The sequence below is a fragment of the Callithrix jacchus genome, chromosome 15 (assembly GCF_049354715.1).
Source record: "Callithrix jacchus isolate 240 chromosome 15, calJac240_pri, whole genome shotgun sequence".
NCBI classification, from domain to species: domain Eukaryota; kingdom Metazoa; phylum Chordata; class Mammalia; order Primates; family Cebidae; genus Callithrix; species Callithrix jacchus.
The window spans coordinates 38,975,925-38,993,178 of record NC_133516.1 but is presented as its reverse complement, the minus strand read 5'-3'; the positions used below and the strand labels follow the sequence as shown (position 1 = coordinate 38,993,178).

General features: G+C 36.7%; 1 pseudogene across 1 annotated transcript; it reads left to right on the top strand.

Moving 5' to 3' along the window:
- Positions 1-15,285: 15,285 nt before the first annotated feature.
- On the top strand, positions 15,286-16,965 carry LOC100401817 (adapter SH3BGRL pseudogene; annotated as a pseudogene). Its single transcript, XR_013526912.1, has one exon. The product of XR_013526912.1 is annotated as an adapter SH3BGRL pseudogene (transcript).
- The last annotated feature ends 289 nt before the right edge of the window (positions 16,966-17,254 follow it).

Below are 17,254 nucleotides of genomic sequence, written 5' to 3'. Positions count from 1 at the left end.
ACTTTTTTATGGAGTATATACACCATCTCAATATGCTCTCTCATGTTAAATATTAAAATTCTAAATTTACGTGGTTAGAAAAAAATATAAATATTATCTATGTACCCCAATGTTGAAAGCAGAACTGCTCTGAAGATAATGTGTTAGAGAATATATACAATGCTTTTCTTTAACTTACTTTTGGAGTATATACACCAACTAAGTATGCTCTCTCATGTAAAATATTGAAATTCTAAATTTATGCAGTTACAAAAAAATATAAATATTATCTATGTACCCCAATGTTAAAAGCAAAATTGCTCTGAATGTAATCTGTCAGAGAAAATAAACAATGCACTTTTCTACTCTGTTTTGGAGTATATACACCAACTCAATATGGTCTCTCATGTAAAATATTGAAATTCTAAATTTACGCGGTTACAAAAATATATATATATTATCTATGCATCCCAATATTAAAAGCAAAATGCTCTGAAGATAATCAGTTAGAAAAATATACAATGCCCTTTTCTGCCTTCTTTTGGAGTATATACACCATCTCAATAATCTCTCTCATGTAAAATATCGAAATTCTAATTTTACGTGAATAGAGAAAAATATAAATATTATCTTTGTACCCCAATGTTAAAAGCAAAATTGCTCCAAATATACTCCGTTAGAAAAAATATAAAATGCTCTTTTCTACTCATTTTTGGGGTATATACAGCAACTCAAAATGCTCTCTCATGTAAAATATTTAAATTCTAAATTTACGCAGTTCCAAAAAGATATAAATATTATCTATGTACCTTAATGTTAAAAGCAAAATTGCTCTGAAAGTACACTGTTAGAAAAAATATACAATGCCCTTTTCTACTCTCTTTTGGAGTATATACACCAACTCAATATGCTCTCTCATGTAAAATACTGAAATTCTAAATTTACGCTGTAACAAAAAAAATAAATATTATCTATGTACCCCAATATTAAAAGCAAAATTGCACTGAAGATAATCTGTTAAAAATATACAATGCCGTTTTCTACTCTTTTTTGGAGTATATACGCCATCTCAATATGCTCTCTCATGTAAAATATTGAAATTCTAAATTTATGCTGTAACAAAAAATATAAATATTATCTATGTACCCCATTGTTAAAAGCAAAATTGCTCTGAAGATAATCTGTCAGAAAAAATATACAATGCCTTTTTCTACTTTTTTTGGAGTATATATACCATCTCAATATTCTCTCTCATGTAAGATACTGAAATTCTAATTTTACATGAATAAAAAATATATAAATATTATCTATGTAACCCAATGTTAAAAGCAAAATAGTTCTGAAAACAATCTGTTAGAAAAAAATATACAATGCCCTTTTCTACTCTTTTTTGGAGTATATATACCAATTGAATATGCTCTCTCATGTAAAATATTGAAATTCTAAATTTATGCGGTTACAGAAAAATATAAATATTATCTATGTATCCCAATGTTGAAAGCAAAATTTCTCTGAAGATAATGTGTTAGAAAAAATTTACAATTTTTTTTCTACTCTATTTTGGAGTATATACACCAACTCAGTATGCTCTCTCATGTAAAATATTAAAATTCTATATTTACATGGTTACAAAAAAATATAAATATTATCTATGTACCCCAATGTTAAAAGCAAAATTGCTCTGAGTATAGTCTATTAGAGAAAATATACAATGCCCTTTTCTTCTCTCTTTTGGAGTATGTACACCAACTCAATATGCTCTCTCATGTAAAATATTGAAATTCTAAATTCAAGCGGTTGCAAAAAAAATAAATATTATTTATGTTCCCCAATGTTAAAAGCAAAATTGCTCTGAAGATAATCTGTAAGAAAAAATATACAATGCCCTTTTCTACTCTCTTTTGGAGTATATACACAATCTCAATTTGCTCTCTCATGTAAAATATTGAAATTCTAAATTTATGCAATTACAAAAAAATATAATTATTATCTATGTACCCCAATGTTAAAAGCAAATTTGCTCTGAAGTTAATCAGTTAGAAAAAATATACAGTGCCCTTTTATACTCTTTTTTGGAGTATATACACCATCTCAATATTCTCTCTCGTGTAAAATACAGAATTTCTAATTTTACGTGAATAGAAATAAATATAAAATTTATCTATGTACCCCAATGTTAAAAGCAAAATTGCTCTGAAGATAATCTGTTAGAAATAATATGCAATGCTCTTTTTTACTTTCTTTTCGCACACACCTGTAGTCCCAGCTACTTGGGAGGCTGAGGCAGGAGAATTGCTTGAACCCAGGAGGCGGAGGTAGCGGTGAGCCAAGATTGCACCATTGCACTCCAGCCTGGGTAACAACAGTGAAACTCTGTCTCAAAAACAAACAAACAAAAAAAACGTGTCCTCTCTTGTCTCTGGTGACAGATCCTTTGTAGATGTCCAATAGATATCATTGACTTCATAGGGAAAATGCAGCAGTACATACTTACCAATTATTATACTGCTTCTGTATGTATTCACAACCTTGGAGTCCTTGATTTTTCATTTGTTCCAAATGGGTTTCAGAAGGATTAGGCTTATCATCTTGATTTCATGCTTACATTTAAAAAAAATTTAATTATAATTAGTGTATAATAGGTGTATATATATATTTATGGGGCACATATAATGTTTTGATACTGGCATATAATGTGTAACAATAAAATCAGGGTAATTGGGGTATCCATCATCTCAAGCATTTATCATTTCTTTGTATTAGGAACATTCCCATTCCACGCTTCCAGTTGTTTTGAAACATACAATAAATTATTATTGACTATAGTCACCTGTTATACTATCAAATATATTATTTATTTTATCTAACTATTTTTGTATCTAGTAACCATTCCCACTTTATCCCCACTACTCTTCCCAGCTTCTGGTAACCATCATTCTACTCTCTATTTCCATGGGATCCATTGTTTTAACTTTAACAATATATAAACAGGGGCTCAGTGGGGTCTCATATATGAGAACACGCACAATTTGTCTTTCTGTGCATGGCTTATTCCACTTAACACAATGTCCTCCAGTTCCATCCATGTTGTTGCAAATGACAGGATTTTCTTTTTTAATGGTTGAATAATATTCCATTGTGTATATGTGCCACATTTACTTTATTCATTCATCTGCTGATGGACATGTAGATTCCAAATCTTGGCTATTGTGAATACTGCTGCAATAAACATGGGAATGTTGATATTTCTTCGATATACTGATTTTTCTACTTTTGGATATATCCCTAACAGTAGGATTGCTGGATCATATGGTAGCTCTAATTTTAGTTTTTTGAGGAACTCCCATACTGTTCTCCATAGTAGCTATACTAATTTACATTCCCACCAACAGTGTATGAGGATTCCCTTTTTTCCACATCCCTGCCAGCATTCATTATTGCTTGTCTTTTGAATAAAAGCCATTTTAATTGGAATGAGATGATCTCTCATTGCAGTTTTGATTTGCATTTCTCTGATGGTTAATGATGTTAAACATTTTTTATATACTTATTGTCCATTTCTATGTCTTCTTTTGAGAAATGTCTATTCAGATCTTTTGTCCTTTTAATTTTTATTTATTTATTTATTTTTGAGACAGAGTCTTGCTCTGTTGCCCAGGCTGGAGTGCAGTGGTATGATCATGGCTCACTGCATCCTCGATCTTCCAGACTCAAGAGATCCTCCCACCTCAGCCTTCCTAGTAGCTGAGACTACAGGGACATGCCATTACACCTGGCTAATGTTTGTATTTTTTTAGATATAGTCTTTTGCCATGTTGCCCAGGCTAGTCTTGAACTCCTGGGCTCAAGAAATCCATCCACCTTGGCCTCTCTAAGTGCTGGGATTATAGGCTTGAGCCACTGCACCCAGGCCCTTTTGCCCTTTTTAAAATCAAATTATTTGATTTTTTTTCTATAGAGTTGTTTGAGCTCCTTGTATATTCTGGTTATCAATCCCTTGTCAGATGAGTAATTTGCAAATATTTTCTGCCATTCTGTGGCTTGTCTCTTCACATGGTTGATTGTTTCCTTTGCCATGAGGAAACTTTTTAGCTTGTTGTGATCCCACTTGCCTATTTTTGCTTTGGTTGCCTCAAGAAATCTGCCCAGAACAATGTCCTAGAGAGTTTACTCAATGTTTTCTTTTTGGAGTTTCAAAGCATAAGTCTTATATTTAAGTCTTTAATCCACTTTAATTGAATTATGTATATGGCAAGAGTTAAAGGTATAGTTTCATTCTCTCTTGTACAATATTTAGCAGCATCCCTGGCCTTTACCCATTAGATGCCAGTAGATGTCTTCCCCAGTTGTGACAACCATAAATGTCTTCAACTATTTCCACATGTGCCCCTGGGGAGCAAAATTGCCTGTGGTTAAGAATTACTGAGGCTGGGTGTGGTGGCTCACTACTGTAATCCCTGCACTTTGGGAAACTGAGGCAGGCAGTTCATGAGGTCAGGAGTTCGAGACCAGCCTGACCAACATGGTGAAACCCCCCATCTCTACTAAAAATACAAAAATTAGCGGGGCATGGTGGCATATGCCTGTAGTCTCTGCTACTCAGAGGCTGAGGCAGGAGAATAGCTTGAACCCAGCAGGTGGAGGTTGCAGTGAGCCAACCTCCAAGATTGCATCATTGCATTCCAGCCTGGGCAACAGAGACTCTCCTTTTTTTTTTTTTTTTTTTTTTTGAGACGGAGTTTTGCTCTTGTTACCCAGGCTGGAGTGCAATGGCCCGATCCTGGCTCACCGCAACCTCCGCCTCCTGAATTCAGGCAGTTCTCCTGCCTCAGCCTCCTGGGTAGTTGTGATTACAGGCACGTGCCACCGTGCCCAGCTAAGTTTTGTTTTTTTAGTAGAGACGGGGTTTCACCATGTTGACCAGGATGGTCTCGATCTCTTGACCTCATGATTCACCTGCCTCAGCCTCCCAAAGTGCTGGGATTACAGGTGTGAGCCACTGTGCCCGGCCTGAGACTCTGTCAAAGAAAGAAAGAAAGAAAGAAAGAAAGAAAGAAAGAAAGAGAAAGAAAGAAAAGAAAGAAAGAGAAAGAAAGAAAAAAAGAAAGAAAGAAAGAAGAAAGAAAGAAAGAAAGAATGAATTACTGTCCAAAATATCCATTTTTCCCATCGTCCTTTATTGAAGAAGCTATCCTTTCCCCCAATGCATGTTCTTGGCATCTTTGTAAAAAATAAGTCCACCATAGATGCATGAATTTATGCCTGGGTTCTCCATTCTGTCCCAAAAGTCTATGTGTTTGGTTTGCCAGTACCATGCTGCTTTTATTACTGTAGCTCTGTAGTATAATTTGAAGTCAGACAATTTCATTCCTCCAGTTTTGTTCTTTTTGCTCAGGATGGCTTTGTCTATTCTGGGTCTCTTGTGATTCCATATAAATTTTAATAATCTTTTTCTATTTCTGTGAAGACTGTCATCAGTAATTTGATAGGAATTGCATTAAATTTGTCGATTGCTTTAGATAGTATGAACATTTTAACAATATTGATTATTCCAACCCATGAACATGGAATATCTTTCCATTTTTGTGTGTCTTATTCCATTTTTTCATCAATATTTTATAATTTCATTGTAGAGATTTTTTACTTCCTAGGCATTTTATTTTATTTGTAGCTATTATAAATGAAATAGCTTTTCTGGTTTCTTTTTCAGATTGTTCACTGTTAGCATATAGAAATGCTACTAATTATCATATGTTGGTTTTGTATCCTGCAATTTTATGGAATTTATTTACCAGAGCTAACAGTGTTTTGGTAGAGTCTGCAGGTTTTTCTAAATATAAGATGATGTTGTCTGCAAAGAAGGATACTTTAACTTCTTCTTTTCCAGTTTGGATGCCCTTTATTTCTCTTTCTTGTCTAATAGTTCCAGCTAGGAGTTCCAGTACTATGTCAAATAATGGTGGTAAAAGTGGGCATTCTTTTCTTGTTCCCATCTTAGAGGAAAGGCTTTCAGTTTTTCCACATTCAGCATGATATTAGCCATGGGTCTGTCAGATACGGCTTAAATAATGTTGAGGTATGTTGTCCTATGCCCCATTTTGTGAGAGGTTTTATCATAAAGGGATGTTGAATTTTACTGAATGCTTTTTCAGTGTCAATCTAAATGATCACATAGTTTTTGCCCTTCATTCTGTTGATACAATGTGTTACATTGATTGATTTGTGTATGTTGAATTGTTGCATCTCTGGGATGAATCCAATTTGGTTGTGATGAATGATTTTTTAGTGTGTTGTTAAATTTAATTTGCTAGTCTTGTACTGAATATTTTTGCATCTACGTTTTTGTTTTTTTGTGTGTGTATCTTTGTTTGGTTTTGGTATTAGGATAATACTGGTTTTGTAGAATGAGTTTGGAAGTATTCCCTCTTTCTTGATTTTTAAAAATAGTTTGAATAGGGTTAGTTTTAATCCTTCTTAAAATGTTTGGTAGGGACTGGATGTGGTGGCTCATGGCTGTAATCCCAGCACTTTGGGAGGCTGAGTGGGGTGGGTCATCTGAGGTCAGGAGTTTGAGACCAGCCTGGCCAACATTGTGAAACCCCATCTCTAATAAAAATACAAAAATTATCTGGGAGTGGTGGTGGTCACCTAAAATCCCAGCTACTCAGAAGGCTGAGACAGGAGAATTCCTTGAATCTGGGAGGTTGAGCCAAGATCGCACCACTTGCACTCCAGCCTGGGTGACAGAGCAAGACTCTGTCCCAAAAAAAAGTTTGGTGGAATCCAAGCATGAAGCCACTGGGTCTTGGGCTTTTCTTTATTGGTAAACTTTTTATTACAACTTTACTCTCATTACTTGTTATTGGTCTATTCAGGTTTTGGATTTCTTCATGGTTCAATCTTGGTAGGTTTTATGTGTCTAGGAATTTGTTCACTTCTAGGTTTACAAACTTATTGGCATATCATTGCTCATAGTAGTCTCTAATGATCCTGTGAATTTCTGCAGTGCCACTGGTAATGTCTCTTTTTAAATTTTGATTTATTTGGATCCTCTTTTTTTTCCTTAGTCTTGCTAAGGTTTTGTAGATTTTGTTTATCTTTTATCTTTTCACAAAATCAACTTTTGTTTTATTGATTTGTTGTATTTTTTTGTTTTAATTTCATTGACTTCTGCAATGATCCTTATTATTTCTTTTCTTCTTGTAATTTTGATTTTGGTTTGCTCTTGCTTTTCTAGTTCTTTAAGATGTATCATTAGGTTGTTTGTTTGATGATTTTCTGCTGTTTTGATATTGGTGCTTATGCTATAAACTTTCCTTTTAGTACTACTCTTGCTATATCCCATAGATTTTGGTATGTAATGTTTCCATTTTCACTTGTTTCAAGAAATTTTAAAATTTTCTTATTGACCCACTGGTCATTCAGGAACATATTGTTTAACTTCCGTGGTTGTATAGTTTCCAAAACTCCTCTTGTTATTGATTTCTAGATTTATTCCATTGTGGTCAGAGAAGATGCTTGATACAATTTCAATATTTTAAGACTTGTTTTGTGGCCTAATTTGTGGTCTTTCCTTGAGAATAATCTATGGGCTGAGGAGAGGAATGTGTATTCTGGCCAGGCACCGTGGCTCACGCCTGTAATCCCAGCACTTTGGGAGACTGAGGCAGGTGGATTGCTTGAGCCCAGGAGTTTAAGACCAACCTGGGCAACACAGTGAGACCCCATCTCTACAAGAAATACAAAAATTAGCCACGCACGGTGAGGCACATCTATAGTCCCTGCTACTCAGTCCTCTCTTGAGGGGGCTGGGTGTGCTGGCTTATGCCTGTAATCCCAGCCTTTTAGGAGACTGAGACTGTTGGATCATTTGAGGCACAGAGTTTGAGACCAGCCTGGACAACATGGTGAAACCTCGTCTGTACTAAAAAATACAAAAATTATGTGGGCATGGTGGTGCACACACAGCTGTAGTTCCAGCTACTCAGGAGGCTGAACATGAGAATCACTTGAACCCAGGATATGGAGGTTGCACTAAGCCAAGATAGTGTCTGGCCTAGGTGACAGAGCCAGGCCCTGTCTAGAAAAAAATAAAAAATAAAAAAGAAGGCCCAAGAGATTTAGGCTGCAGTGAGCTGTGATTGTGTCACTGCTCTGCAGCCTGGGTGATAGAGTGAGATCCTGCCTCAAAAAACAAACAGAAAAAAGAATGTGTATTCTGCAGCTGTTGGATGATATGTTCTGTAAGTATCTATCATGTCCATTTGGTTTATAGTGTGGATAAAGTCCATTGTTTCTTTGTTGATATTCTGTCTGGATTAGATACCTGTCCAATGCCGAAAGTAGAATGTTGAAGTTTCCAGCTATTATTATGTTAAGGTGTATTACTCTCTTTAGCTCTGTTAGTATTTGCTTTATATATCTAGGTGCTCCAGAGATGGGTACATATGTATTTAGAATTGTTACATCCTTTTGCTGTATTAACCCCTTTGTCACCTTAATTATTTAAAAAATAAATGTACTATGCCAGTTGGTTGTTGCTTTGTTGAAATAATGAATTGTTCAATGATTGGTGAGGATGATTCGTTTTATAATGCTCCTGGAAATACAGATAGACATTATGGCACTCAAAGTCTTCAATTCAATGATTTCTCTGTCCACTGCTAAGGTGATAGGTGTTACTAGTATTTTGAAATTCTTTATCATCGATTCATAGTTAAGAGTACATATTTACAATTCAGACCATGATTGTAATTTCAACGCTGCTGCATACTAAAAATCTGACTTCGAGAAAATTGTTAAAAACTGCTTTAAACCTCCATTTCATTGTGTTTAAATGAAGGAAAAGATAGCTCTTCTCTTATGGGACTGCTATGAGATAATAGATGTACAGTCTTAGCATGGTTCTTGGCACATGTCAAGTGCTGTGTAAATGCAACCTATGCATCATAATTTTTTCTCTTTTCAAATATTTATCAGTCATCAACTATGTTCCATGTAATTAACAAACCAGAAATGGCTCTGATGTCAGACAGCTTACAGTCCAGTTTTTGTTATTTTGAGGTTGGTAGGTGGTTTTAGGTAGAAGGCATATTTAACTCTGCAGATGTAAAAGTCCTATTAAAAACAAATGATTGTAGGGCTGGGCACAGTGGCTCTCGCCTGTAATCCCAGCACTTTGGGAGGCCAAGGTTGATCACGAGGTCAAGATCATCCTGGCCAACATAGTGAAACCCCATCTTTACTAAAATACAAAAATTAGTTGGGCATGGTGGCATGCACCTGTAGTCTCAGCTACTCGGGAGGCTGAGGCAGGAGAATTGCTTGAATCTGGGAGGCGGAGGTTGTAGTGAGCCAAGATTATGCCACTGCACTCCAGCCTGAAGCCTGGTGACAGAGCAAGACTCTATCTCAAAAAAAAAAAAAAGACTGTAAGAATCGATCTAAAAATTCAAATAAGAATTATTGCCAGGCACGGTGGCTCACACCTGTAATATCCCAGCACTTTGGGAGGCCGAGATGGGTGGATCACGAGGTCAAGAGATGAAGACCATCCTGGTCAACATGGTGAAACCCCGTCTCTACTAAAAATACAAAAAATTAGCTGGGCATGGTGGCGCGTGGCTGTAATCTCAGCTACTCAGGAGGCTGAGGGACGAGAATTGCCTGAACCCAGGAGGTGGAGGTTGTGGTGAGCCGAGATTGTGCCATTGCACTCCAGCATGGGTAACAAGAGCGAAACTCCGTCTCAAAAAAAAAAAGAAAAAGAAAAAGAAAAAAAAAGGAATTATTAGAAAGAGACTTGATAAATAACAACATTATTCTATGGTCATTTTCAATACTTGGAAATAAACCCAATATGGATGTAAAGTCTTAACCTTGCAGAAAGCCTCTTATGTCAAATATCATTTTCACTGTGCAAATGAATATAGTTGACAGTGACATATGAGAAAACCAGTGTATAGAATCACAGAGCCAGAGCCGACAATTTAAATTAACCCTCACCCTTCCCTCTGTGCTTTCTGTGTAATGGAAGGAATGTTTTTGTCTCTCCTACCCTCCAAATTTATAGTTGAAATCTTAACCCCCAATGTCATGGTATTAGGGAACTTTGCGAGGTGATTATGGTGGGTACTTTGGGAGGTGATTTTGTCATGGTGTAGAACCCCCTTGAATGGCATTAGTGCCCATATAAGAGGCCCTGGAGAGTCCTTTCCTTCCACCATGTGAAGACACAGAGAGAAGGTAGCATCTGTGAAAAAGCAGGTCCTCACCGGACACTAAATCTGTTGGTACCTTGGTCTTGGACTTCTCAGCCTGTAGAACTGTGAGACATAAATCTCTGTTGTTTATAAGCCACCCTGTTTGTGGTATTTTTTAATAACAGCCTGAACAGACTAAGATATCACCCTATTCTGCTGCTCACATGATATTCCAGGCATGGAAGATTTTTCCATGGCCATGTGTGTATATTTTGTTTTCTTTTTAGACTTAGAAACTTATTTATAAAAGTATGATGATCAAGTAGCATGAATGTGAAGTTCTTTGCTTCCTGGCCCTTAAAACATACATTTTTGTACAGGTTTCTTTAACTTAATTATAAAACAAAACACAGAGTGAAAAAATGAATGATAGATTCCTCACTCTCTGGGGGCTAAAAGAATCCTGTGGGGCAGAGGAGCAGCTCCCTGGGGTCTTCTCTGCCTTTGCTGGATCTCTATTTCATGGTGAAGGTAACTTGTGGTGACATGACAACTATAAAGCCTGGGGCTTCCTGACTTGGCATTTAAGGAAATATTAACTGATAAATTCCACTTCTAGAAATTGATCTTAAAAAAATAATGATAGAGATGCAACATGATCTATTTATAAAGATGTTCATTGCAGTGTTGTTTATGATAAAAAGTGGAGACTTCTTAAGTACTTAATAACAGAAGATTAGTTAAGAAAAGAGTGGTAAGTCCATATGTTGAAAAATGTAATTGACATGGAAAGATGTTCAAGATGTGGTGAAATAAAAAGTAGACTGCTGCCAGATGTGGTGGCTCATGCCTGTAATCCCAGCACTTTGGGAGGCTGAGGCAGGTGGATCACAAGGTTAGGAGTTTGAGACCGGTCTGGCCAATATGGTGAAACCCTGTCTCTACTAAAAAATACAAAGATTAGCTGGACATGGTGGCATGCACCTATAGTCCCAGCTACTTGGGAGGCTGAGGCAGGAGAATTGCTGGAATGTGGGAGGCAGAGGTTGCAGTGAGTCGAAATTGCACCACTGCACTCTAGGCTGGTCGACAGGGAGAGATTTCATCTCCAAAGCAACAACAACAACAACAAAAAGAGGACTGCAAAACAGTAGGCACAGTAGGATCCTGTTTTGTTAAACGGGACATATGTCTGTGTTAGCTGTGTACACATAAGAAATGACTAGAAGGTATATAGAGTAGGTCCCTGTGGGTGATGAGGTTACAAGTAATTTGGATTTTCTTCTTTTTGGTTCTCTATATGCTCTGCAAATAACTAGTGGCAGTTATCACTAGTACCTGTTAAGTGCTCATTATGTCTCCCCAAATTCACATGCCAGGGTTCAGGATATGACTATTTGGAGATAGGAATTTTAAAGAGGTAATTGAGTTAAAATAAGGTCATATGGGTGGGCTTTGTCTGATATGACTGGTGTCCTTATGAAAGGAGGAAACTTGGACACAGACATATATAAAGGGAAGACCACCTGAAGACGTAGAGAGAAGAGAGCCATCTACAAGCCAATAAGAGAGGCCTTAGAAGAAATGGACTCCGCTGATATCTTGATCCTAAACTTGTAGCCCCTGAAACTGTGAGAAAGCAAATTTTTGTTGTTTAAGCCACCTAGTCTCTAGTATGTTGTTACAGTTACCCTAACAACCTAATGTAGTACCCCAACTCCAACAATCTTTATGCCTTCCTCCTCTTTAATGAAACTCCAATTTGGTTTAGGTGTCCACCTTTCTCCATGAGAAATAGACTCAATCTCTATCACCCATGCCAATGATGATAGGCCCCTTCCTTTGACAGATATTGACTTAAACATGCACATGTGACTCAGTTATGGGTAATCAGATATGAAAAATCTTGAGCATTTCTAGGTTTTCTTAGAGGATGAGACATACCCTAAGGCATAGTCCCTTGTTTGGTTTATATTTTTGCTGGGTATTGTCATATCTGTATAAGATGCCTAGAAGTGTGGCAGCACCTTGAGATCATGAGAGAAGCTGGCCTGGTCTCATGATCAGAGGGCTACCTTGCCTTGCAGAGGTACAGAAAGCAGAAAAATAGAATGAATCTGGATTTATGATGTCTTTGAATCCCCAAATAAATCGCCCCCATTGAGTCAAACACCTCCAGAATAGTTTCATGAGATAATACAGTTTCTTTATTTTTCAGTCAGTTTAAGTTTGGTTTTTTCCTTGCTTGCAGCCCAAAGCATTTGAATTGGTACAATTGAAATCCAAAACAAAATACACAAGAGCAAAATACGTTCTATAAACATTCAGATACTTCTAGGCCTCTACCTAAAAGCATGGACTCCACATCTAACAAACTGATCCAGCATGAAATAGCCTTTTTTGGCTAAAGCATAGATCCTAGTTAAATAGGTTCTTTGGCTGAGCATAGGTCCTTCTTTGGCTAAATCATAGGTCCAATATGCATTCTGTTCAGAATATTGACAACCATAGGATACACATTGGAATGCCCCCACACTCCAGTTCCCATGTCACTGAGTTCTACTCAGTGAGTACAAGTGCCCAAGGGCCATGTGGCATAACAACTTCAGGGATTATTTAATTGGAGCAGCTGCCTCATCTCAGCCATTGAACATTTGAATTCCTGTGGAATACACAACCCAGGACCCTGTTCTGGTGGGAAGCTGTGGGACTACTAAGCATGTGAAATTAAGCCCTGCAAGACCACATATAGGTAAATAGGCTAGGTAGAGGGGTAGACACAGGATTTGCTTCCATTGGGGTTAGGGAGGAAAGGACCAGAAAGTCAGGATTGTTCCCTAGTTCTATTTTTTCTTTTTAAGATGGAGTTTTGCTCTGTTGCCCAGGCTGGGGTGCAGTGGTGCAATAATATGTAAGAGATATATAATATGTAAGAGATTTTACAAAATCTCCTAGGAATTTTATTAACTGCAAATAAAAGAGAATGGGCCTATAATGAGTCCACTTACAAAACAAAAGATGTTGGTAATTAAACATACGTATGTGTTATGTATTATCGGTGCTACTTCTGAGGAGGGAAGTAGGAGAGGAAGGATAATAGGAACTTGCATATTTACTCTGTAGTGTTAAGAGCCAGGATGTTTATAACAGTGTTTTCATGTGTTGCCTGAATAAAGGCACCCCTCATTTTAGTGCACTTCAGTTTATTGAGCTTTACAAATGAAAGGTTTGTGGTAACCCTGCTTTGAGCAAGTTTGTTGGTGTCATTTTTCCAACAGCATGTGCACAATTCGTGTTTCTGTGTCACACTTTGGTCGTTCTTACAATATTTCAAGCTTTTTCATTATGACTTTATCTGTTATGGTGATGTGTATTTAGCAATTTTTGATGTCACCATTGTACATGTTTTGGGGCATCATGAACTACTCCCATATAAGATGGCAAGCTTAATTGGTAAAGTAAGTTTGACTGGCTGTTCTCCTATCTTTCTCCATCTTCTCTGGCATCTCTGTTCCCTGAAATTAGGTCTACTAATAACCCCACAGTGGCCTTTTAGTGTTCAAGTGAAAGCAAGAGTCGCACATCTCTTACTTCAAATCAGAAGCTAGAAATGATTAAATTGAGTGAGGCAGGCATGTCGAAAGCCAACACAGGCCAAAAGCTAGGCCTCTTGCACTAGTTCTCTAAGTTGTGAATGCAAAGGAAAAGTTCTTGGAGGAAATTAATAGTGTTACTCTGGTAAGCGTACGAATAATAAGAAAGCGAAACAGCCTTATCACTGATACGGAGGGAGTTTGAGTGGCCTGGATAGAAGATCAAACCAGCCACAACATTCCCTTAAACCAAAGCCTAATCCAGAGCAAGGCCCTAAGTCTCTTCAACTCTGTGAAGGCTGAGAGAGGTAAGGAAGCTGCAGAAGAAAAGTCAGACACCACGGAAGTTGATTTATGAGGTTTAAGAAAAGAAGCTCTTTCTACAACAAGAAAGTGCAAGGTGAAAGAGCAAGTGATGAAGAAGCTGCAGCAAGTTTTCTAGAAGATCTAGCGAAGATCGTTTATGAAGTTGCTATACCTAACAATAGATTTTCAGTGTAGACAAAACAGCCTTCCATTGGAAGAAGATGCCACCTCAAACTTTCATAGCTAGAGAATAGAAGTCAATGCCTGGCTTCAAAGCTTCAAAGGACAGGCTGACTCTCTTATTAGGGGCTAAGTCAGTTGGTGACTTTCAGTTGAAGCCAATGCTTATTTACCTTTCTAAAAACCCTAGAGTTCTTAAGAATTATGCTAAATCTACTCTGCCTGTGCTCTACAAATGGAAAAACAAAACCTGGATGAAGGCACATCTGTTTATAGCATGGTTTACTGAATATTTTAAGCCCACTCTTGAGACCTGTTGCTTAGAAAAAAATATTTCTTTCAAAATATTACCATTCGTTCACAAAGCATCTGGTTACCTATGAGCTGTGATGAAGATATACAAAGGGATTAATGTTCTTCTGCCTGCTAACACAACATCCGTTTTGCAGCCCATGGATGCAGGAGTAATTTTGACTTTCAAACCTTATTATTTGTAGAAATCTATTCCATGGCTATAAGCCTATAGCTGCCATAGATAGTAATTTTTCTGATGGATCTGGACAAAATAAATGGAAAACCTTCTGAAAAGGATTCTAGATGTCATTAAGAACATTTATGATTTATGGGAGGAGATCAAAATAGAAACATGAACAAGAATTTGAAAGAAGTTGACTCCAACCCTCATGAATGACATTGAGGGGTTTAAGACTTTCATGGAGGAAGTCATTGCAGATGTGGTAGAAGTAGCAAGAGAACTAGAATTATAAGTGGAGCCTGAAGGTCTGACGAATTGTCACAATCTTATGATAAAACTTGATTGGTTTAGGAGTTGCTTCTTATGGATGAGCAAAGAAAGTGGTTTCTTGAGATGCAATCTATTCCTGGCAATGATACTGTGAACATTGTTGCAATGACAACAAAGGATTTAGAATATTACAAAAATGTATTTGAGCGCCTAGCTGGATTCCAGCCATTGCTGCAGCTGCTCCACAGCCCTTTTTAGGACCCAAACAACCGCAGCTCCTGTTCCCAGGATGGTGATCCGTGTATATATCGCATCTTCCTCTGGCTCTACGGCGATTAAGAAGAAACAGCAGGATGTGCTTGGTTTCCTAGAAGCCAACAAAATAGAATTTGAAGAAAAAGATATTGCAGCCAATGAAGAGAATCGGAAGTGGATGAGAGAAAATGTACCTGAAAATAGTCGACCAGCCATAGGATACCCCCTGCCACCTCAGATTTTCAATGAAAGCCAGTATCGAGGGGACTATGATGCCTTCTTTGAAGCCAGAGAAAATAACGCAGTGTATGCCTTCTTAGGCCTGACAGCCCCACCTGGTTCAAAGGAAGCAGAAGTGCAAGCAAAGCAGCAAGCATGAACCTTAAGCACTGTGCTTTAAGCATCCTGATAAATGAGTCTCCACTGCTTTTATAAAATAGCGGAATTAGCTTTGCTTCAAAATAAATAGGCTTAATGTTGAAATAATAGATTAGTTGGTGTTTTTACATGCAAACATTCAAAATGAATACAAAATTAAAATTTGAGCATTATGGTGAGGAGAATGGGATATTAACATAAAATTATATTAATAAGTAGACATCATAGACATAGTGTTGTTACCTGCCAAAACAACCTGCGTACACCAATGATTTTTACAGAGAAAACACCCTTCCCTCCTTTTTTGCCATTTTTATGGCAGCTTAAGTGTATCTCTGGCTCTATGTTAAAAGGCGGGGAGGGGAGAGAAAAATAACCTGTCTCTTACTCCTAAGTTGCCTCATTAATTTTAATGAACAAGAATATGTACCTTTTTGATGCTATATTATTGTGATTAAATAGTACTTGCAGGTAATGTTTATGATATGTTAAACATTGTAATTTCCTATGGTAATTATAACATTCCCATTCTTTTGTAGATGAAACTTTTACTTATTGAACCACAGATTTTCCAAGCTTCTAAATGTAGCCTTTATTGCATATTGCAGTGATCAGAATAGATATCTTTCTACACATAAAAAACAATAGATTCATTCAGTGGACAAGTTCCTTGTTTAACAGCTATGATGGAACGATATTTCCAAGTTGATTGTCTCAGTGAAATATGCATATGTATATCATGGAAGTGGGATGCCAAGTAAGCTTAAAACGGCATTCTCTAGCAAAGAGATTAGATTTTTAAATAACTCTTATAAAATAGGTTGACCATTATTTCCCAAGATTGGTTTCCCTTGAGTTTTTGCTAAAACAAATCTGAGTCGTTTTGCCCCTTTAAAAAAATTTGCAATCATTAATGCTATTATTTCTAAGATATCTTACCTTCTTCTTTCAGTTTATAGATGTATTGTGTAAATATATTAGTCTAAGCAGCGAGAATCTTTTCTATGCTTCTATTCCAGCAAAAAGTAGAAGTATCAAATAAAAAGGGCAACTTTTAAAATATTAAGTCTTAAGACTTCTAAAAGGACAGGAAACATGGCCTAAATAATGAACACAGAAGATTTATATAGTACTTTAGTTTCATACTAGTTTATTACTAAAAGCAAACACCTCTTACTTTAAACTACTTTTTCATATATAACTATTGTATGCTAGTCTTACTTTTTGTCAAAATCAATATATAATGAAGAGATGGTTTTGTTTCATGAGATTCAAACTTGATGTTATGCTTTAAAATAAACTTTGTACTTTTAGAAACAAACAAACAAAAAAATGTATTTGATAAAGCAGCAGCAGGATTGGTGGGGATTAACTTTAATTTTGAAAGAAGGTAGCTATAGGTAAGATGCTATCAAATAGCATCACATGCTATAGATAAATCTTTCATGAAAGGAAAAATAAATCAATGCAAGAGTTCATTGTTGCCTTATTTTAAAAAATTTCCAAAGCCACTCCAACTTTCAGCAACCCCCCCCACCCCGATCTGTCAGTTTCCATCAACATCGAGGCAAGACCATGCACCAGGAAAGATATTATGACTTGCTAGAGGCTCAGAT